This window comes from Anneissia japonica, unplaced genomic scaffold, assembly GCF_011630105.1.
Source record: "Anneissia japonica isolate Jap-2015-1 unplaced genomic scaffold, ASM1163010v1 scaffold667_len338742_cov159, whole genome shotgun sequence".
Classification (NCBI taxonomy): Eukaryota; Metazoa; Echinodermata; class Crinoidea; order Comatulida; family Comatulidae; genus Anneissia; species Anneissia japonica.
Window position 1 is genome coordinate 194,357 of NW_022705208.1, and position 10,469 is coordinate 204,825.

Sequence of the window (10,469 nt, forward strand, 5' to 3'; positions counted from 1 at the left end):
GCTGGAGGCTTGGTCAGTCAAACTACCGAAACTTCTCCAAATTTACCTCGTCGCCAATAAAGAGAAAAGTGTCAGTTCTCTTTAGGGTAAGTTTACCGTATTAGACGTATGACCCACAAGATGAGGTAGGTTCCATGGAAAGGCATCTTACCTTAGGCTTCCTATGATACCGTCCCGTACTGTAGGTTTTAACGTCCTGTGAGTATAATATAAATAGTTTGTTCTGGTTCTAGCTTCAACTTCAACCGCCCAGGGATTCGAACCCCCTGGACTAGCCGCAGCGTATAGACGACGTCACTACGCGGCTAGTCCCCATTGGCTGCACTTACAATCCCTGGTGATTGGCTGCTACGTAGAGGTGACGTAATGGGCAACCAATCACCAGTTCAGCGGCACTACAACTGCACACTTCGTTACAGACTTCTCAAGTGCATTTCCCCCATGCCCTCTATTTTCCGTAGTAATGAAAATATTCCGTAGCACCTGATGATTTATGGGGGCAGTTTTTCTTGGGTTTTACAATAATTTATCAGAAAACTGACAGGTCTGAAATGTATCCGCCGCGTACGATCTTTGCGTGCATGCTGTAACAATCTCAATTTACAGCCATGGTTACAACATACAAAAATCGTACGCGGCGGATACCCTACGCGGCGCTATTTACACGATCTTTTGTTACTTTTTCGCCAGTGACGTCATGGTAAAATCGTATATAATCACCTATAACTTCATAAAAAAAAAAAGCCAAAAAACGATTTTAAGGTTGATTCTATTATTAATGGCATATCAAAAATCCTCTCTAGAACAAAAAAAAAAATCATTTTGCTAGTTCTCTTTTAAAAATAAATTGATGTTACCATGCTAATACTAATGTGTCGTTTAAAAGGACATATATGCTAATATTTGATTGAGCTGCACGAGTAATGAAAAGTGTTATTTGAACTTGAGTTACATACTGTGACGATTATTTATCTTTTAGTTAGGTCTGGGAAACTAGGTGCATAATTACCTAGGCCTACTAACTACGAAAAACTATACGCTTTCAGGGGAAAGCACAAAGAGGAAGGAAGAGCGCGTTTCTTCATCAAATGAAACAGGGTGACAGTTATTTTCAAATTAACATAAGAGCTGAGAATAGGTAGCTCTAAAATACTCGATACCATTAGCCTGGAAAAATGGCAGAGCACCAATGAATGTATAAATGAGGCCTAAGCCTAGTTATTAATATTAGGCATAGTAAATATTATCTGCAGGTTCTGGATTGCAAGGCTTGACCAAGTTAATTAATGCAGAAATAATGACGATTATTATTATTATTATTATTATTATTATTATTATTATCATTAATTATTATGTTACTAAAACCTACCTTAAGGGGAACTTAGACAATGGAGAAACTAGATAACATGAATAAAAAAAAAAACGACAATGGAGAAACTAGATAACAATAAAAAAAAAAAAAAAAAAAACGACGTAAAGGGAAATTACACAAAAGATATTCCCCTTGGACTAGTTGTTACTCAGGTATGAACTCGCTCCACTGAAAACCGTATGTGTGTCAGATCGCATATCATCTGAATGGTTTAATACAGTATGCCGTGATGCCAAAAGGAATAAGCGAAGAGCAGAACGTAAATGACGAAAGTCTAAAACACAGGCAAGTCTTCTTGCTTACCAGAAAAAGTGCATTGAGTATCATCGTGTACTGGTTGAAGATCGCACCGCCTCCATTCAGGCCCAAGTAGATAGCTGTGGTCACGATCAAAAACGCCTATTTAAGATTGCTAGAAAGCTTCTTGGTAACTGCGATGCTGATCTTTTTCTAACTGCTGAGAGCCACCTTCAGCTGGCCAATGATTTCAATGCATTCTTTATTCAGAAGGTTAAACGTCTGCGTAACAAAATCACACCAAGTGAGTCATCGCCCAGCGTTGGGCTTCCTACTTCTTCTCCTTCTCTACAGTTTTCGAAATTTGAGAGTTTTAACTTACTGAACAATGAAGATGTTATTGACATTGTCAAGTCCATGGAAACTAAAACCTGTGACTTAGACCCTTTTCCGACTAATATTTTGTGTCTCTGCCCACTTACTATGATTAGTCTCTTTCAGAAACTCATTAATTCCTCCCTGTCTTCTGGCTTATTTCCTGAGGCACTGAAGCTTGGCTTGGTATCACCTATTTTGAAGAAACCTCAGATTGAACATACTGAATTTTCTAATTTCTGACCTATAACCTGCATTCCATTTATTTCCAAAATATTCGAGAAGGTTGTTGTCTCCAAACTAGTCAAGCATCTTGATGACAATGGTCTTAACGACCAATTCCAGTCAGCATACAGAAAGTTTTTAGTACAGAAACCGCCATACTGAAAGTCCATGATGACATTATGCAAGCTCTTGATACAGGTGAATGTATTTTATCGGTATATTTAGACATGTCTGCTGTATTCGATACTATTGATCATAATATTCTCCTTAATCGCTTAATTGACATTGGTATCTCTGGTTCTGCACTCTGTTATTTCCAGTCGTACTTAATATCACGACGCCAATGTGTTAAAATTAAATCGTCTATTTCTGATCCTGTTTTATTAGCATGTGGCGTCCCACAGGGATCTACTCTGGGTCCTGTTCTCTTCACCATTTACATCTGCTTCCTCAGCAATATCATTAGCAAGCATTTATGCCGTTACCATGTTTACGCTGATGATATGCAGTTGTACCTCGGCTTTAAACCTGATGCGATGGACGATGCAGTTGATCGTGTTGAAAGATGTCTTGATGAAGTACAAACCTGGCTATCTGAAAATATGCTTTGTTTTAATCCCAGAAAGACTGAAATTCTCGTCTTACACTCTAGACATCGTTCCAACTCACCCAATCTGCAGTGTCTCCGCGTTGATAATACAACGGTCACTCCATCACTGGAAGTCCGTAATGTTGGTGTGACTTTTGACAACACGATGTCTCTAAAGCAACATGTTACCAACGTTTGTAAATCTGTCAATTATCACATCAGTAATATTAGACAAATCAGACGCGGAGGCACCTGATCCCAGAAAAGATCAAGACTTAACCGATGCTAACCGGAGTACATAAACACAGATCTCCGGTTGGCGGTGATGGTGTAACCCCATACTTCGGTTTGGGTGCTAGCTTGGTGTTTTTTGTTTTTTTTCCCGGCTTTTTTCTTTGTGTTCTTGACTTCATTATTGTCTAACGCATAGAGACCTCGTTTATTTGCGCTATATAAATCCATCTATTATTATTATTATTATTATTATTATTATTATTATTATTATTATTATTATTATTATTATTATTATTATTATTATTATTAATTATAGGCCTAGTATTATAATTAGTTCGTCAATCGGTTTATCATAGGCCTAAGTATTTTTTATTTCCGTTTTGTTATCTTTCTACTAACAGAATTTTATCTTTCTACTAACATATTCTCTTCCTTCTATTTAGGGTGATATATTCATGATTGAAACATGATCTTACGATTTAAAGTTGTATGTGTGCTTCATGCTGTTTTTTTGTTGCGTTTTCATATACTATACTTTAATAATTATGGTCAATAAAAAGTATCTTTGATTTTAAAAATAATTGTTAATAAACTAATGTTACAGTAATTTAAATAACGAGTTGTCTGGTTTTCCTGATAAAAAGTTTGAGTTTTATAAATAATATCATATCAAAAAACAAAACCGTACTAAGAGAAATACCAAATTTTTAGTATTCATTTTATTTGCTGCTGTATTTTCAAAGTAGTAGGAAGCGTAGGATCAAATAAATATCTAAACAATTTCATTAGCGAAATATAAACTCTGAAAGTAAATTTACGTAGATTAGATCAATAAAAGTGTACATAGTAATCCTTATCTATTCATTAACAATAATAACTTTTTCAATCTTTTAATCAAATTTATATAGCCGAGTAATTACGACGTAGGCCTAGGCAAACCTTGCTAAAAAGGGTATACTTTCTCCATCAAAAGGGTTTTCCTATGAATAGAATGACCTGTTCAAAGTAGGGGCGGCTCTATGATATAATTTATGGGGGGTGGGGTCTATAAGATGTCCGACTGGGTGAGGAGCTAAGTATTTATGGGGGATAAATATTTATGGGAGTTAAATATTTATGGGAGTAACTATATCGAGCAGCGTTATCTGAGAGCCGAAGGCCTGAGCCGGGGGTTGGTATGGGGAGGGGGAGGGTGCCCTTCTCCCAAAACGATATTAAAAAAAAAAATGGCACTGTCAGCCTTGAAAAATACAAGTTGATAATTTATATAAAATTGTTAGTTGTTACTATATACAGTACGGTACTACTCTCAAGTCATTAAATACGTATTTCATTGTACTTTTGCAACTGTAACACAATTTGAATTTATCCATAAAGCATTAAGACGTTAAATTAAACTCGATTCGCCATTGTTATGTTCTGCTTGACTGATCAGACAGACCCAGACGAAGCGATTGCTGAGACAGATTTGGCTTGGCGTAGGCAGGTAGGCCCTACAGTGTACTGGGATGGGAAAACTAAGCCTATTTCATTTTTGGTCCGACTACCCGACTAGTTTTGGCCGATGGGTGGGCTTAAGCACCCCCTTTTTCCCACCCCGCCCCCACTGGCGTCGCCCCTGGTTCAAAGCACGAACTCCTGAGGGCCAAACCTAGTACCGTTACGATTTAATCGTGCGGGAAATCTACTCACGCAATTTATCCACCACAGCTTGTAGAGGGCGTTCTGTCGAGCGGAACGCATTTTAAGTCTGAGCGGACTCTCTTCTGTTATACTCTTTGATAAAACTTGTTCAGCCAAGAGGGCGTGGCCTGTGTGGTGACACGTCATAAATTATATCGTCTACCAAGAATCTTTGCGTCTACCTAAAAAAATCGCACATATACCATGTGACCAGCTCGTCGGGCAGTCGGACCAAAAAAAAATAAATAAATAAAGGCCTACACCAAGCAAAACTGTGCCTTCACACTGCTAAGTGCCATTTCCGGCCATCCAGAGCTCCATATTTTTTAGAAAAATCTCATCTCCCAAACCCCCTCCTCAGGTACAAGTTCAAGCCCCCTGTTGGACAGCTTAGCCCCCCCCCCCCCACCGAAAAAATTGTATCCCAGAGCAGCCACTGTGCAGAATGTGGCCCTAGGCTACTAAAGAATAGGCCTAATTGTTATTTAATAAATTGCTATACAATACAAATTGCAATACAGGCATTGGAAAGTTAATATATTTAATTTAATTAAATATTTAACATTCTGTTCCCCTTCTCTTTTGTGTAATATAGCCGGCAATTTTGTGAAACAATTAAAAGTAATAAATCTTAACTTCAGCAGTTATGTTGCAATAGAAGTTGTAATTTTAATTTATTAGGTCCATTTTCTCTTCCATTAAGATAATTTGTTCATGGGATTAGGTTGGAAATTCCACAGACTAAGTACAGTATAGTACTAGTAGTATAGGTCATCTAATTGTTTTCATTTATTTCTGTGATCCTACCGATAAAATTAAATTAACTAGGCCAATGTATTATTTCACTCTGTGTAGACCCCATAAATTGATTGATAATGTTCCAGGGATCCTAATTTTGGAAAGAAAAATAAAGAGGGACAACTTATTTTTTTCTTACATTGGTTGTACCAATGTTTTGCTATGCTGCGTATTAAAAGACAGGGCCTACTCTATGTCGAGGACGAACTATAACTGAAAGACGGAGTATAGCTAAAATTATGCATGACGTCAATATACGAAGCCACTCGGCTGAACCCGTTGAATTTAGCAACTACCTAATAAATTAGAAATTTCGCTTATGATATTTCACCTGTCAGAGGTCGCACTAGTGTGCGCGATTGCACAAATGCTCCTTTTTGGAAATCATCAATCAAATTCGCTATATGCCCCTTTTCAATTTCAATCTAAAATAACCCTGTGGTCAGAGGCGATTCGGAAGCTAATTTTATTGGTCCGGCCAAATATACATAATCACCATTGCATTAACATGACTTCTTTTTATTAGTTTTGTCTTTGTAGCTAAAAAAACACTCTATTTTATTATATCACAATGGGATTTCATAAATCAATAGCGTCAGAAGCGGTCCTGCTGGTCCGGTTTTGACCGGACCAATTATTTACAACTCAGTATCGTTTGTAAGCCAAATTCTACTTTCTCTGACGCAATCAAACATAACTCGCACATTCAAATTATTGAAAATATGGAATTCGCGACGAGTAACGTGAGCGCTGCACTCTACAGTATTACCATTCACTATTATGCCTGTTGTTGACTGCCCGAGAGAGGGCTGTGCCAACCAAACTCCTGATCTCGGAGAGGCCGTTACAGTAGCAGCTTTTATCACATCCTACTGCACCATTCACGCTGGGCCCACCAATAGTGCCCCCACCGCCAAGGTTGAGAAGGTAAAAAGGCCTTGATATCCTCAGCCGGAACTAGTGAAGAATGGTCTTACTTCCAATCACGTTGGGCCGAATATGTGGAGCCACCAAAATCAAAGGCCAAGACAAGGTTATCCAACTATTAGAATGCTGTGATGACACTCTCCGCAAAGATCTAACTCGATCGGCTGGAGGTCAGGCAAACCCGAATTGGACGTACTCGCCGCCATCAAGAAGCTAGCCGCCAGGGAAGAAAACACTATGGTCGCATTTCACAATATGCGACAGGACAGAGATGAAACCGTACGATTTTTCCGCGCCCGTCTTCGGGGTGAAGCCGGCGTCTACAAGTTTATTATGAAGTGCCCAGGCTGCACTGCAAATGTGAATTATACCAAATCAATCTTACGTGACGTGCTCACTCGCGGCTTGAGGACCACTAGAGGAGGTATTCCAATTTGTTGAAGCCATGGAGGCTGGAAAACGCTCGGCCTCGCATCTCCTCGGAGGCTGCATCTTCTGCACGTAGTAGTTCATACACCCGTAACAGAAAAGAAGCCCAGAGAGCACAACAAGTGGATAAATCAGAGGCCTGTACATACTGTGGCCAAAAAGGACACGGAAAACATTTACCTACTCGAATCAGAAAAACGGCATGCCCAGCCTACAGCCACATTTGTAGCCATTGCAACCGTGAAAACTATTTTGAGTCCGTCTGCCGAAGCAAGAACAAACCGATTAAGGGAGGAGAGGGCGCTTTACGTCGATGGAGTAAGACGCTAAAAAAGACCTGCTCCTGCAATTCAATCAAAAACTGTTTTTATCACCCTAGCTAGGCACTCACCATCGGCACTCACCTAGAGATTATTGTGTGATTATATCAACACACATATATATATATATATTAAGTAAGTGATATGGAGGACGAAGAGATTGGACCTGACAAAATTACGTATCATTTACGATCAGTTAGGCCCTCCGCAGCCGAGACCGAGCAAACAAGTGGCGGTAAAAACAAAGCAACCGAGTCGAAAGGACAAATGGCGGGAAGATCGAAGAAAGCAGTGGTCTCAACTGGGGTCTTGTTAGAAGAAATTGATTCAAAGCTCAATATTGTACTACAAAAATTAGAAAATATGAAGACCAGAATAAGCTCTGTGGAAAATGCTATTCAAGAATTACAAGTAGTAACGACTGAGCAAAATAAGGAAATATAAGAATTAAAAGTTTCTATTGAAATGACAGACCAGACGTGCATGGAAAAGCTAGATGACTTGGAACGAAAAACACAAAATATACCTGACATAAAAATTCTTGAGGAGAAAATAGATGATCTAGAAAACAGATCACGCAGAAACAACATAATACTACATAACGTGCCAGAGGAGCAGGAAAAGAAGAAAGGTATGACTTGTGAACAAGGTGTAAAAGACATCTTAATAAACCACATGAAACTAGATGGGGCAAAACATATTGAAATAGAGAGAGCTCACAGGACAAATACAAATAAAACACAAAAGGTAAGACCTATACACTGCAAATTATTACGATACCAAGACAGAAAATTCATACTCTCTAATGCAGCCAAGAAACTAAAAAAATAACCCAATTTCCGGAAATAAATTATTTACATCTGATGATTTTTCTGCAAAAGCAAGAGCAATACGCAAAGATTTAAGAGCAAAACATTTAGAAGAAATACGATCGAGACAGAATGTAAATTTTGCGTACATACCGATGTCATTGCCGCCATGCATTAAATACCAACAGAATAACGGTGCTTTCAGATCTTTTTATCTGCCAGTATAGAAAAATAAGGACAGGAGCCCAGAATGTACTCACCTTATCGAGAAGAGAACTTTTCTTGTAACTGTTTATTTTTCCTTAGTTTTGAGATTGAGGTACGTTTTCATGTATTTTTTTTGTATATTACTTGGCCGAAGAGTCGTGATATTGAAAGCCTACAGGAAGACTACTGTATTATTATTTCATGTTTCTTGTACGTAATGAGTTTATGTTTGTTCTTTCTTGTTTTGTTGTCCTTGGCAGTACTGGCAGTATACAACTACTGTAATTAAAATTGCATGCTATTCAATAATCTATGATATACAAATTTTGAGTAAATCCGATCATTGTTTACACTTGTTTATATCATTAGTATTCAAAGAAAACAGCGGGTGCAACTATGCGAAGCTTGTAACCATATGTATACGTATATTACTTGCCCACTCTGGAACAAATGTGAACAGTCATTATCACCATGTAAATCAGTTTAAGGGGAAACCGTGCAATAAAGTAATTACGGGTTCACATTACGTATACTGGTACATATGGCCGCATATTACAATGAAATTACATAAGTGTAATTTAGTTGATGTGAGGAAAGTGAAACTGCTTATTGCAATATATCATTTATGGTTTTCTTCTTTAAAGATAGTTAACTTTCAAATACATTGGCTCTATCAAATTAACTGATATACACAAGTGTACCCATTTTTCTGTAGTAAAGTTTGCATACTTTTTTCCAATCTTGCATAATTATGATGTACCATGGTACAGTGGTTTTATGAAATGTCACTATTTGATAAAGTGCATTGCAGAGTTATTTGTATTTTCTATTAATTTCTATATGTCCTGAATATTATGTATAATTCTTATCCATTTAAGCCACATGGTAACTAGTGAATATACAGTAGCCATATCATGGCTGTACAAGCCATGCCTATGTATGCAAATAAGCTCTTTTCCTGATACTGTGGTGAAAAGTACTATATTATGGTAACTAAGTTACATGAAAACCTGCAACTTGTTCACTACACTCTTGTGGTCTGGCTTTTAGTTTTGTTTACGGGGCAACCTATGCCTGTGTGCATGCACTATATTCGGTATTTATTACCTGCCAACCGATTTACTGTACGATATCATTCATTCTCAAAATCATCCGGCTCATTCAGTTTAATATGTATCTACAGTAGTTTATGGTCTTGACAATTGTCCCTACATGTTGGGTATATTTCTATTGAAATCATTGGTATTTTAATAATCCCCCGCCATTTATTTATATATTTTATCTATTTATTAATATTATTACTATTTATTATTATTATTATTATTTATTATTGTTATTGGGCCTATTATTATTATTATCCTATGCCTAATCTGGATTTATTAGAGATTTAAAATGTGTGAAATACGAATTGTAACACTCAACTGTCGGGGTCTTGGCAGTACAGAGAAAAGAAATGACCTATTTGATTATCTTCAGACACTTAATTGTGGTATATACTGTTTGCATGATACACTTTGGATTGAAGACAGAGCAGATAACATAAAGAATCAATTGCGACTAAACTGTTATATGAGTTGCGGCACTAGTAATTCTCACGGCACAGTAATTCTTTTTGACAATAATTTAGAATACAAAGTTAAATCTGAACAAATAGATCCAAACGGAAACTATGTTATTCTTAATGCTGAAATGCTAGGGTACGATATATGTTTAGTAAACGTTTATGGACCTAATTCGGATTCTCCTAATTTCTTTAGGGAGGTCAAAAATAATGTAGAAAAACTAGAATCAACTCACCAAATTTGGTGTGATGATTGGAACCTGGTGCAAAATACACAAAAGGATTATTACAATTATAAAAATGTAAACAATCCAAAAGCCAGATCTTTTGTTTTGGAAATGAAACAGCAACTAAACTTATGCGACCCATGGAGGCAAATTAATGAATCGTCGTTAAATTACACTTGGAGCATTAAGAACCTTACTAAAAGTGCCCGACTTGATTTCTTTTTAATGTCAAATGAACTTATGTCCTTCGTACAGAAATGTAATATAGAAACTAAATATAGGTCAGATCACACCCCAGTAACGCTAAAACTGAAATTATCAAATATTTCTAGAGGAAAAGGGCTGTGGAAATTTAATAACTCGCTGTTAAGAGATTTGAAATATATTGAAAATGTTAAAGAAAAGATAAATACTGTGAAAAAACAGTATGCCCTTAACTACAATGAAGATACCCCATCAGATGAAATCATGTTCGG